Here is a 12,063-nt window from a genome sequence, read left to right as displayed (position 1 = left end):
AATTACTTGTTCTGGAAAAAGTGATGAAGTACCTTCCGTCCAGCCAACTGCTGGTGTGCATGTACGTTTTACACCACAGCTCCCATGTGTCTGCATTACAGTCACAATTACATTCTCTGAGGCAGCTCCGGCCTCCTGTTAAACCAGGGATGCTGCATAGGTGTCGCTCAGCGGATCAGCACAGGCTAGTCTACACCACGACCCCACCCTTAGGATGGATGGGGAAGAGAGGGGTAGGGGGAGAGAGGGGTAGGGATAGTGGAGAGATAAATGGGGAGAGGAGAGATGAAGGGGTAGGGGAGAGAGGGGTAGGGGGAGAGGAGAGATGAAGGGGTAGGGGAGAGAGGGGTAGGGGGAGAGGAGAGATGAAGGGGTAGGGGAGAGAGGGGTAGGGGGAGAGGAGAGATGGGGTACGGGAGAGTGGGGTAGGGGGAGAGGAGAGATGAAGGGGTAGGGGAGAGGGAGAGATGGGGTACGGGAGAGAGGGGTAGGGGGAGAGGAGAAATGAAGGGGTAGGGGAGAGGAGAGATGGGGTACGGGAGAGAGGGGTAGGGGGAGAGGAGAGATGAAGGGGTAGGGGAGAGAGGGGTAGGGGGAGAGGAGAGATGAAGGGGTAGGGGAGAGAGGGGTAGGGGGAGAGGAGAGATGGGGTACGGGAGAGTGGGGTAGGAGGAGAGATGAAGGGGTAGGGGAGAGAGGGGTAGGGGAGAGGAGAGATGAAGGGGTAGGGGAGAGAGGGGTAGGGGGAGAGGAGAGATGAAGGGGTAGGGGAGAGAGGGGTAGGGGGAGAGGAGAGATGGGGTACGGGAGAGTGGGGTAGGGGGAGAGGAGAGATGAAGGGGTAGGGGAGAGAGGGGTAGGGGGAGAGGAGAGATGGGGTACGGGAGAGTGGGGTAGGGGGAGAGGAGAGATGAAGGGGTAGGGGAGAGGAGAGATGGGGTACGGGAGAGAGGGGTAGGGGGAGAGGAGAGATGAAGGGGTAGGGGAGAGGAGAGATGGGGTACGGGAGAGAGGGGTAGGGGGGTAGGGGGAGAGGAGAGATGAAGGGGTAGGGGAGAGAGGGGTGGGGGGGAGAGGAGAGATGAAGGGGTAGGGGAGAGAGGGGTAGGGGGAGAGGAGAGATGAAGGGGTAGGGGAGAGAGGGTTAGGGGGAGAGGAGAGATGAAGGGGTAGGGGAGAGAGGGGTAGGGGGAGAGGAGAGATGAAGGGGTAGGGGAGAGAGGGGTAGGGGGAGAGGAGAGACAGGGAGAGAGGGGTGGGGGAGAGGAGAGATGGGGTACGGGAGAGTGGGGTAGGAGGAGAGGAGAGATGAAGGGGTAGGGGAGAGAGGGGTAGGAGGAGAGGAGAGATGAAGGGGTAGGGGAGAGAGGGGTAGGGGGAGAGGAGAGATGAAGGGGTAGGGGAGAGAGGGGTGGGGGAGAGGAGAGATGAAGGGGTAGGGGAGAGAGGGGTAGGGGGAGAGGAGAGATGAAGGGGTAGGGGAGAGAGGGGTAGGGGGAGAGGAGAGATAAAGGGGTAGGGGAGAGAGGGGTAGGGGGAGAGGAGAGATAAAGGGGTAGGGGAGAGAGGGGTGGGGGAGAGGAGAGACAGGGAGAGAGGGGTAGGGGAGAAGGGGGTAGGGGAGAGAGGGCTAGAGACGGGTAGAGATGGGTAGAGACGGGGAGAGATGGGGTAGAGACGGGGAGAGATGGGGTAGAGATGGGGAGAGCGGGGTAGAGACGGGGAGAGATGGGGTAGAGATGGGGAGAGCGGGGTAGAGACGGGAGTGATGGGGCGAGATGGGGAGAGGGGGAGAGATGGGGAATTTCATGGAGAGAGGGGGAATGACGAGAGAGGGGGAATGACGTGGAGAGGATGTAGGGGAGGGAGGTAGGCAGGGGAGGGAGGCAGGGGAGGGAGGGAGGTAGGCAGCCAGGGGAGGGAGGGAGGCATCCAGGCAGGCAGGCAGGGGAGGGAGGGAGGCAGGCAGGGGAGGAAGGAAAGGAAGGAGGTAAGGAGGTAGGGTGGGAGGTAGGGGAGGGAGGGAGGGAGGCAGGGGAGAGAGAGGGGAAGGAGGGATGTAGGTAGGCAGGCAGGGGGATGGAGGCAGGGAGGGAGAGGGGAATGAGGGAGGTAGGTAGACAGGGGAAGGAGGTAGGCAGGGGAGGAAGGGATGGAGGGAGGGATGTCTAGCTCATGCTCTGCTAGGCAGGTCTGATATGAGAGACAGATGGAGCAGGTGAGAAGGATGACTGGTGGAAAAGCTGAGCTCAGGATCCTGCTGTCTGTCCTTCTTTCACAACCTCATTACTGTGGCCCACATATAATAGACAACCAATATCTCAGCAGACATTATAAGAAAACATCTATACCTCAGTAGGCATTATATGGAAAACGGTATACTGTTTAATGTTTGGCTGTTCATGTGGATTTATGGTCGATATTCAGACATACACTAATGTTCAAAAGTTTGGGGTCACTTAGAAATGTCCTTGTTTTTGAAAGAAAAGCAACTTTTTTGTCCATTAAAATAACATCAAATTGATCAGAAATACAGTGTAGAAATTGTTAATGTTGTAAATGACTATTGTAGCTGGAAACTGCAGATTTTTTTAAATGGAATATCTACATACAGTTGAAGTCGGAAGTGTACATACACCTTAGCCAAATACATTTACACTCAGTTTTTCACAATTCATGACATTTAATTCTAGTAAAAATTCACTGTCTTAGGTCAGTTAGGATCACCACTTTATTTTAAGAATGTGAAATGTCAGAGTAATGGTAGAGAGAATGATTTATTTCAGCTTTTATTTCTTTCATCACATTCCCAGGAGGACAGAAGTTTACATACACTCAATTAGTATTTGGTAGCATTGCCTTTAAATTGTTGAACTTGGGTCAAACGTTTCAGGAAGACTTCCACAAGCTTCCCACAATAAGTTGGGTGAATTTTGGCCCATTCCTCCTGACAGAGCTGGTGCAACTGAGTCAGGTTTGTAGGCCTCCTTGCTCACACACGCTTTTTCAGTTCTGCCCACAAATTTTCAATAGGGTTGAGGTCAGGGCTTTGTGATGGCCACTCCAATACCTTGACTTTGTTGTCCTTAAGCCATTTTGTCACAACTTTGGAATTATGCTTGGGGTCGTTGTCCATTTGGAAGACCAATTTGCGACCAAGCTTTAACTTCCTGACTGATGTCTTGTGATGTTGCTTCAATATATCCACATAATTTTCCTGCCTCATGATGCCATCTATTTTGTGAAGTGCACCAGTCCCTCCTGCAGCAAAGCACCCCCACAACATGATGCTGCCACCCCCGTGCTTCACGGTTGGGATGGTGTTCTTCTGCTTGCAAGCCTTTTTCCTCCAAACATAACGATGGTCATTATGGCCAAACAGTTCTATTTTTGTTTCATCAGACCAGAGGACATTTCTCCAAAAACTACGATCTTTGTCCCCATGTGCAGTTGCAAACCGTAGTCTGGCTATTTATGGCGGTTTTGGAGCAGTGGCTTCTTCCTTGCTGAGCGTCCTTTCAGGTTATGTCGATATAGGACTCGTTTTACTGTGGATATGGATACTTTTGTACCTGTTTCCTCCAGCATCTTCACAAGGTCCTTTGCTGTTGTTCTGGGATTGATTTTCACTTTTCGCACCAAAGTACATTCATCTCTAGAAGACAGAACGCGTCTCTTTCCTGAGCGGTATGACGGCTGCGTGGTCCCATGGTGTTTATACTTGCGTACTATTGTTTGTACAGGTGAACGTGGTACCTTCAGGCGTTTGGAAATTGCTCCCAAGAATGTACCAGATTTGTGGAGGTCTGCAATTTTTTTTCTGAAGATCTGATTTCCCCCTAGCTGATTATTGTCTGCTGCCGGCTCTGATCGTAGTGTAATGATACAGACAGGGAGAGTGAGCTCGTCTGTGGTGGTCGGCGAACCCTCAACCTTCTGGCCCGTAGCCCTGCGTGGCATTGACGAGTTATTGTTGTTTGTGGTCGTAAACATTATTTTGAGTTCATTCTATGAGGGGGGAGGGTAATGTAAAGGGAGGGTAATGTAAAAATATTTGTAACTTTTGGGACGGGGATGCTTTTTTTTATGACCCTTTGATTTGGACCAGCCCTCCCCCCAGTAAATTTAGATCTTTCCCTTATCAAAATTGTTTTTTCTATTTGCATGATGAAATCATTGGGTAAGTCCGTGAAGATTCAAGATAAGCTACTTAACCCAATATAGCCTTGTTTGGTTGTTTGCAAAACAGGAAAATCTTTAAGCAGGGAAGCTGTGGTAATATAATACAAGTGTCATGCAACGTCAGATTTATTTGCAATATCACTCAAACTAGTCAGAGACAGGCCTCATAACATGCACTTCATGTCACAACCTAGTTGTACAGGATTCACACAAGGCATATTTCACACGATATTTGTAAGTTATTGGTTGTCTGTTTCAACGGAGGTGGCTTTTCAACAAGGTTTTGTTAGAGCTCTGTTTTACTTTGGTTAGAGAGGAATTGTGCCTAGCTATATAGGAAGCTATCACAGACTGTGTGCAAGACATATCAAAGAGGTGAAGGCAATTTCCCAAAGAGGACTAGGTGTTATAGAGTCGTCCAGTTTAGGAGAAGCTTTCTGTGTGGAAGAAATATTCCCCATAGAGGATGAGGTGTTATATATACAGGGTCCTTCACAGTGGTCTTGTCAACACCATGTTAAATTAATCACAGATTTCTTCATTAATAGACAATAAGTCATTCATTATTTCCTCTATAATATACAGGAGCTGTTCTCTGCATTTAATGAAACTAGTCTATTTTAACCTGTTCCACTAATTCATACTGTGTTGGACAGTGTGACATCCCCAGTCCCTGTTACATGGGTTATGACCCAAATGGTACACTATTCCCGGTATAGTGCACTACTTTTGACCATGGCCCATATGGCTCTGGTCTAAAGTAGTGCACTATAAACGGAATTGGGTGCCATTTTGAGATGCAACCATGGAATCATAGAGTGTGTAACACAATAGGAATATCAAAGACGCGGTGGCGCTATCGTAGGCTGCTGCTACATGTGCAATTATTTCCAGATCACATATTAATGTTAATTATCAGCACCTCAAATTAAAACCTTATATTTATCCACAAATCTTTACTCCGGTATACAACTTTTATTAGTGCCTTTCTGACTGGGGGTGACGGACAGGATGAGGGGTGTTTACTGGGGAGCCTGTGTTCTTTAATAGAGGGATATGTTGCCAGTGTATAACCAGATAGTGGCAGAACATAAAGGAGAATAATGTGACATTATAAAGCATTGGAACCTGACTATATAACCTGTATACAACCTAATCTGACTTTGTCATACACTGTGAAGTGGGCCTCATCAGCCCAGCATACAGTATGAAAGCCCAATTTCTGTCTCGTGTTTTTTTTTTCAGTGAGTAAAACATAGAAATCTTGAATCTAACAATCTATCCAAGGAAAGCTAGAATTTTACAAAATGTTGCTACATTTTATTACTTAGCACTGCTTAGTAAATTACAGCTCAATAGCAAAACCTTACTAACAGGCATATAATCCAACGGGAGGGGCCAATAAAATACAATTTTACACAGTATAATCACCCTTTAATTACAACTAGCCATGGATTGGAGGCTAAATTAATCTTTTCAGAAACAGTAATATAAGGTATTGTTCAAAAGCATTTCTGAAATGAACTATAATAAGCTTTCCTCCTCAGTCAGTGTTCATGTATTAGTAATGTGCTTATAGGAGCTTAGTAGGCTCAGGCTCAGCCAATTTTAATGAATTATTTTGCAGCAGGCAGATGACAGATTGCAACCAATTCCTTAATAAAAAGAAAGAAACATTAAATTTGCCTATTTCAATGCTGCATCCATAACATATTCTGACTGTTTAATACATTTAATGAGAATTATCCTTTCAAATAATCAACATAGATTTGACAAAAATACTAGATAGTTCTAGGTCAACCAGCATTGTAATAATAAAATAAAATTGTATTGGTCACATGCACCAATTACAACAGGTATATACATTACAGTGAAATCCTTACTTATGAGCCCGTTCCTAGCAATGCAGAGGTAAAAAGTAAGAAACATATTTGTTAAATAAAAAAGGACATAGTAACGCAATAAAAACAACAGCGAGGCTATATACAGAGTACCAGTACCGGGTCAATGTGCAGTGGTACGAGATACGGCAGTTGAGGTAATAGAGTATGTACATGTGGGTAGAGGCAAAACTGACTAGGCAATCAGGATATATAATAAACAGAGTAGCATCAGCGTATGTGAAAGTGTGTGAGTGTGTGGTGTCAATATGCTGGTGTGTGTGTTTTGTGTGTGTGAGTATATGTAGTGTGTGTTTTGGAGTTTCAGTGTAGTATGTGTGAGTACGTGGATAGAGTCAGTGCAAGGGAGTCAGTGCAAAAAAATGGCGCTAAATAAATAATAAAGGGAGGCAATGTAAATAGTCCGGGTAGCCATTTGGTTAACTGTTCAGCAGTCTTATGACTTGGGGGTAGAAGCTATTCAGGAGCCTTTTGGTCCCAGGTTTGGTGCTCTGGTACCGCTTGCTGTGCAGTAGCAGAAAGAACAATCTATGACTTGGGTGGCTGTCTTTTTTTGGGCCTTCCTCTGACACCGCTTGGTATAGAGGTCCTGGATTGCAGGGGGTTCGGCCCCACTGATGTTCTCGGCCGTACGCACTACCCTCTAGTGCCTTGCGGTCGGATGCCGAGTAGTTGCCATACCAAGCGGTGATGCTGCAAGTCAAGATGCTCTCAATGGTGCAGCTGTTTAACCTTTTGAGGATCTCAGGGCCCTTGGCAAAACTGTTCAGCATCCTAAAAGGGAAGAGGTGTTGTTGTTCCCTCTTCACGACTGCGTTGGTGTTTTTGGACCATGATAGGTCCTTAGCGATGTGCACACAAAGGAACTTGAAGCTCTTGACCTGCTTCACTACAGCACCGTTGATGTGAATGGGGTGTGTTCTGTCCTCTGTTTCCTGTAGTCCACGATCAGCTCCTTTGTTTTGTCCACGTTGAGGGAGAGGTTGTTGTCCTGGCACCACACTACCAGGTCTCTGACCTCCTCCCTATAGGCTGTCTCATCATCGTCAGTGATCAGGCCTACCACTGTCGTGTCATCGAAAAACGTAATGATGGTGTTGGAGTTGTGTTTGGCCATGCAGTCGTGGTTGAACAGGGAGTACAGGAGGGGACTGAGCACGCAACCATGAGGGGCCCTGTGTTGAGGGTCAGCATGGCAGATGTGTTGTTGCCTACCTTTAGCCCGTGGGGGCGGCCCGTCAGGAGGTCCAGGATCCAGTTGCAGAGGGAGGTGTTCAGTCCCAGGGTCCTTAGCTTAGTGATGAGCTTTGTGGGCACTATGGTGTTGAACGCTGAGCTGTTGGCAATGAACACCAATCTCACATAGGTGTTCCTTTTGTCCAGGTGGGAAAGGGTAGTGTGGAGTGCAATAGAGATTGCGTCATCTGTGGATCTATTTGGGCAGTAAGCAAATTGGAGTGGGTCCAGGGTTTTTGGGATGATGGTGTTGATGTGAACCATGACCAGCCTTTCAAAGCATTTCATGGCTACAAATGTGAGTGCTACGTGGCGGTAGTCATTTAGACAGGTTGCCTTGGTGTTCTTGGGCTAAGGGACTATGGTGGTTTGCTTGAAACATGCGGGTATTACAGACTCAGTCAGGGAGAGTTTAAAAATGTCAGTGAAGACACTTGCCAGCTGGTCAGCGGATGCTCTGAGTATGCGTCCTGGTAATCCGTCTGTCCCTGTGGCCTTGTGAATGTTAACCTGTTTAAATGTCTTACTCACATTGGCTACGGAGAGCGTGATCATACAGTCGTCCGGAACAGAGTCGTCCGGAACAGCTAGTGCTCTCATGCATGGTTCAGTGTTGCTTGCCTCGAAGCGAGTATAGAAGGCATTTAGCTCATCTGCTAGGCTCGTGTCACTGGGCAGTTCTCAGCCGAGTTTCCCTTTGTAATCTATGATAGTTAGCAAGCCCTGCCACATCCGACGAGCATCAGAACCGGTGTAGTGGGATCCATATTGACACTTTGCATGTTTGATGGTTTGTTGGAGGGCGTAGCAGGATTTCTTATAAGCCTATGGATTAGTGTCCCGCTCATTGACTCTAAACTTTAGCTCAGTGCGGATGTTGCCTGTAACACATGGCTTCTGGTTGGGATATGTACGTACGGTCACTGTGGGGACGACGTCGCCGGTGCATTTATTAATGAAGCCGGTGACTGATGTGGTAAACTCCTCAATGTTATTGGATGAATCCCTGAAAATATTCCAGTTTCTGCTAGCGAAACAGTCCATTAGCTTAGCATCCGCTTCATCTGACCATTTACGTATTGAGTGCGTCACTGGTACTTCCTGTTTGAGTTTTTGCTTGTAAGCAGGAATCAGTAAGATAGAGTTATGGCCAGATTTGCCAAATGGAGGGCGAGGGAGAGCTTTGTATGCATCACGGTGTGTAAAGTAAAGGTGATCTAGAGTTTTTTTCCCCTCTAGTTGCATTGGTGACATGCTGGTAGAAATGAGGTAAAAACAGATTTCAGTTTTCCTCCATTAAAGTTACTGGCCACTAGGAGTGCCGCCTCTGGATTGAACATTTTCATGTTTGCTTATGGCCCTATACATCTCGTTGATTGCAGTCTTACTGCCAGCATCGATTTATGGTGGTAAATAATGGTGGCCATCTTGAAGCATGTGGGGACAGCAGGCTGGGATAGGGATTGGTTGAATATGTCCGTAAACACTCCAGCCAGCTCTATTAGAGGTTAATTTATTGTTTACGCTAATTATTGAAGGGTCACTTTATTTTATTTGTAAACTAAAATGCTTAATTGCATTTCAAATCATGAATGACTGGTATGCTGTGTGATGACATGAACTGGTGAATGATTGGTTGATACAGTAGCCTATATATTGAAATATGCCTAAGTTACGGTATTAAGACTAAACAGGATGCGCTCCTAGTCTACAGCTCAATGGTGGTTATACAAGGCTGCTATACTAAGCCTACTAATGATAATGACGTTACCTATTATTATAATGATATCATAATAATAATATTAATAATGACAATAAGAAGGAGATCAAGAAAAAGGAGGGTTATTATTATTATGAAGCATATATTTTTTTGGACAATTTGGAACAACGTTAAATGAATTATAAATAATACCAGAGAGGCTGTTCTAACATAGCAAAGATTAAAAACAGACGGATTTGTGAAATTGTTCTTCCGACGTGGTTGAGTGAGGCTTGGTGCTCAAGAAAACAGTAGTCTATTAAACAAACACTCAAACAGGCAACAGAAGCAGAATCTGTCTTTTTTTCTGTAGATATATATGGATTATTTATAAATCCAGGCACATTCAACAGTTAGGCTATTGATTTTAGACCTAATTAAGTTAGGGTTTCTTAGACAATAAGGCAAGGGGTGTTTTCTCGTCTCCTCATTCAGCTGCTGCCTCCTCCACATTGTTCTCAACACCAATGTGCTGGTTAACGTTGCTATTATGCACATAGCAACATGGTCTAGGAAAAGGCGGCAATTCAACAGCGTACTGATGTGTTTCAGAACCGTGGACAGCGACCGCTATCCAATGCGGGAGAAAGGGCATTTGTTATAAAGTAATATTATTTTTATTAGTGTAGCACAGTTGTTCTTACATAATATAACCATATACAATTTCAGTAGCACGTGTCTTAGAGTGATGGACTGTGCCATCCCCATGGCCTCCACAATGGATCAGTCCACTCAGATAGCCGCGAATCAGACCAATGTCTTGTACACCATGAAAATATATATATATTTGTTAGCTACTGCTTGACTAAAGAAGTCTCCAAAGCAGCTCCATTCTCATTCAGTAATTATGATGAGTGTAGACAGTAGGGGTGTGCGCATGTGTGCGTGCGTGCATCTGTATGTCTGTGCACATTTGTGTGTGTGTGTGTGTGGGGAGGGGGGGGGGGGGTTCTTGCGTGTGTATGTGTCTGTCTGGCCATGACCTGTGTTTCACACGCCTTTGTTTAGTCAGGTGATTAATATGACTGATTTATCATGCTATGTCAGTATGTCATGTTTACCTAGTGATCAGTGATCAGCTATATAGGCTGAGGGGAGCAAGTCCTTACTCATGCATTTACCCTGAGCTGTTTCATGGTATTGGCAGTGTGTGTGTGTTGCTGTGTGGGTGTGTAACCCTGTACTTTGTCCTCTCCTCTGTCGGTGAAGACTGCTCAGTGCACACTAAAAACGAATGGTTCTATATAGTGCCAAATTAGTTTTTTGGGGCTTGTAACCATAGCATAACCCTTTTATGCACTATATGGAACCTTTTTTGAAGGTTCTTTAAATAACCATGCTTATAAGGTTCTAAATGGAACTTTTATGGTGCTGTAGAGAATCCTTCCTAAGGTTCAATAAAGAACATAAAAAAAGTTATATCTAGTACCATCAAAAAGGTTCCGCTGTGGTTACAACCCATTTTGGGGCTATATAAACTCAGCAAAAAAAGAAACGGCCCTTTTTCAGGACCCTCTTTCAAAGATAATTAGTAAAAATCCAAATAACTTCACAGATCTTCATTGTAAAGGGTTTAAACACTATTTCCCATGCTTGTTCAATGAACCATAAACAATGAATGAACATGCACCTGTGGAACGGTCGTTAAGACACTAACAGCTTACAGATGGTAGTCAAATAAGGTCACAGTTATGAAAACGTAGGACACTAAAGAGGCCTTTCTACTGACTCTGAAAAACACCAAAAGAAAGATGCCAAGGGTCCCTGCTCATCTGCGTGAGCAGAGAGGCACGCTGCAAGGAGGCATGAGGACTGAAGATGTGGCCAGGGCAATAAATTGCAATGTCCGTACTGTGAGATGCCTAAGACGGCGCTACTGGGAGACAGGACGGACAGCTGATCGTCCTCGTAGTGGCAGACCACGTGTAACAACACCTGCACAGGATCGGTACATCTGAACATCCCACCTGCAGGACAGGTACAGGATGGCAACAACAACTCTCGAGTTACACCAGGAACGCACAATCCCTCCATCAGTGCTCATACTGTCCATAATAGGCTGAGAGAGGCTGGACTGAGGGCTTGTAGGCCTGTTGTAAGGCACGTCCTCACCAGACATCACCGGCAACAACGTCACCTATGGGCACAAACCCAGCGTCGCTGGACCAGACAGGACTGAAGTGCTCTTCACTGACGAGTCACGGTTTTGTCTCACCAAGGGTGATGATCTTTCCAAGATGGCGTAGCAGTGCAGACGTGGTTTGTCGTCCTCTCCTTTACTTTTTGTATTTTTCATCTTTTTTGTATATATTCCAATTTATTTTTCCATCTCTTTTTCCATTTTTAAATGAAATATACCTTCCGGTAACCCGCCTCACTCAATGTGACACAGATCCACAATTGTTTTTTTTTTGGACCTCATAACCAAAACTTTCATCAGGAGCTAGCCAGTTAATTAGCTACTAGCTATTTAGTCATTGTTTGCCGCTGCTAGCGGCCTTTACCCTCTGCTCAGGGTAAAGCCGTTTTTTACCCTGGATAATACCTGCCAGCCTTGGACTGTTTTTCTCCACTACAATGCCGGATTCTTGCCGTAAACCCTGGACCATTACTCCTGATCATCACAACTAGCTAGCTGCCATTGAGTGACCCAGCCCTGAAGGTAGCCCTGAGCCAGGCGCATCTCCCGGCTAGCAAACAAAATTACCACAACTACAATACCTCTTTCGCTATCTGGCCTGGTACCTTCGTCGACACAGCTGTGCCCTGGACACCATATGTGAATGGATTGCCCCCCATCTATCTTCAGAGTTCGTTCTGGACCTAAACTGGGATATGCTTAACACCCCAGCAGTCCTACAATCTAAGCTAGATGCCCTCAATTTTACACAAATTATCAAGGAAACCACCAGGTACAACCCTAAATCCATAAACATGGGCACCCTCATAGATATTATCCTGACCAACTTGTCCTCCAAATACACC

The 12,063-nt window shown here is 45.9% G+C and overlaps 1 protein-coding gene across 2 annotated transcripts in view; it reads left to right on the top strand.

The window, feature by feature from the left end:
- cerkl (CERK like autophagy regulator) overlaps positions 1-12,063 on the top strand; it is a 108,490-nt gene that overhangs the window by 72,920 nt on the left and 23,507 nt on the right. The gene's annotated exons all lie outside the window — the stretch shown is intronic.

The sequence above is a fragment of the Salmo trutta genome, chromosome 20 (genome assembly GCF_901001165.1).
Source record: "Salmo trutta chromosome 20, fSalTru1.1, whole genome shotgun sequence".
Lineage (NCBI taxonomy): Eukaryota > Metazoa > Chordata > Actinopteri > Salmoniformes > Salmonidae > Salmo > Salmo trutta.
This window is presented reverse-complemented; position numbering and strand designations above follow the sequence as displayed.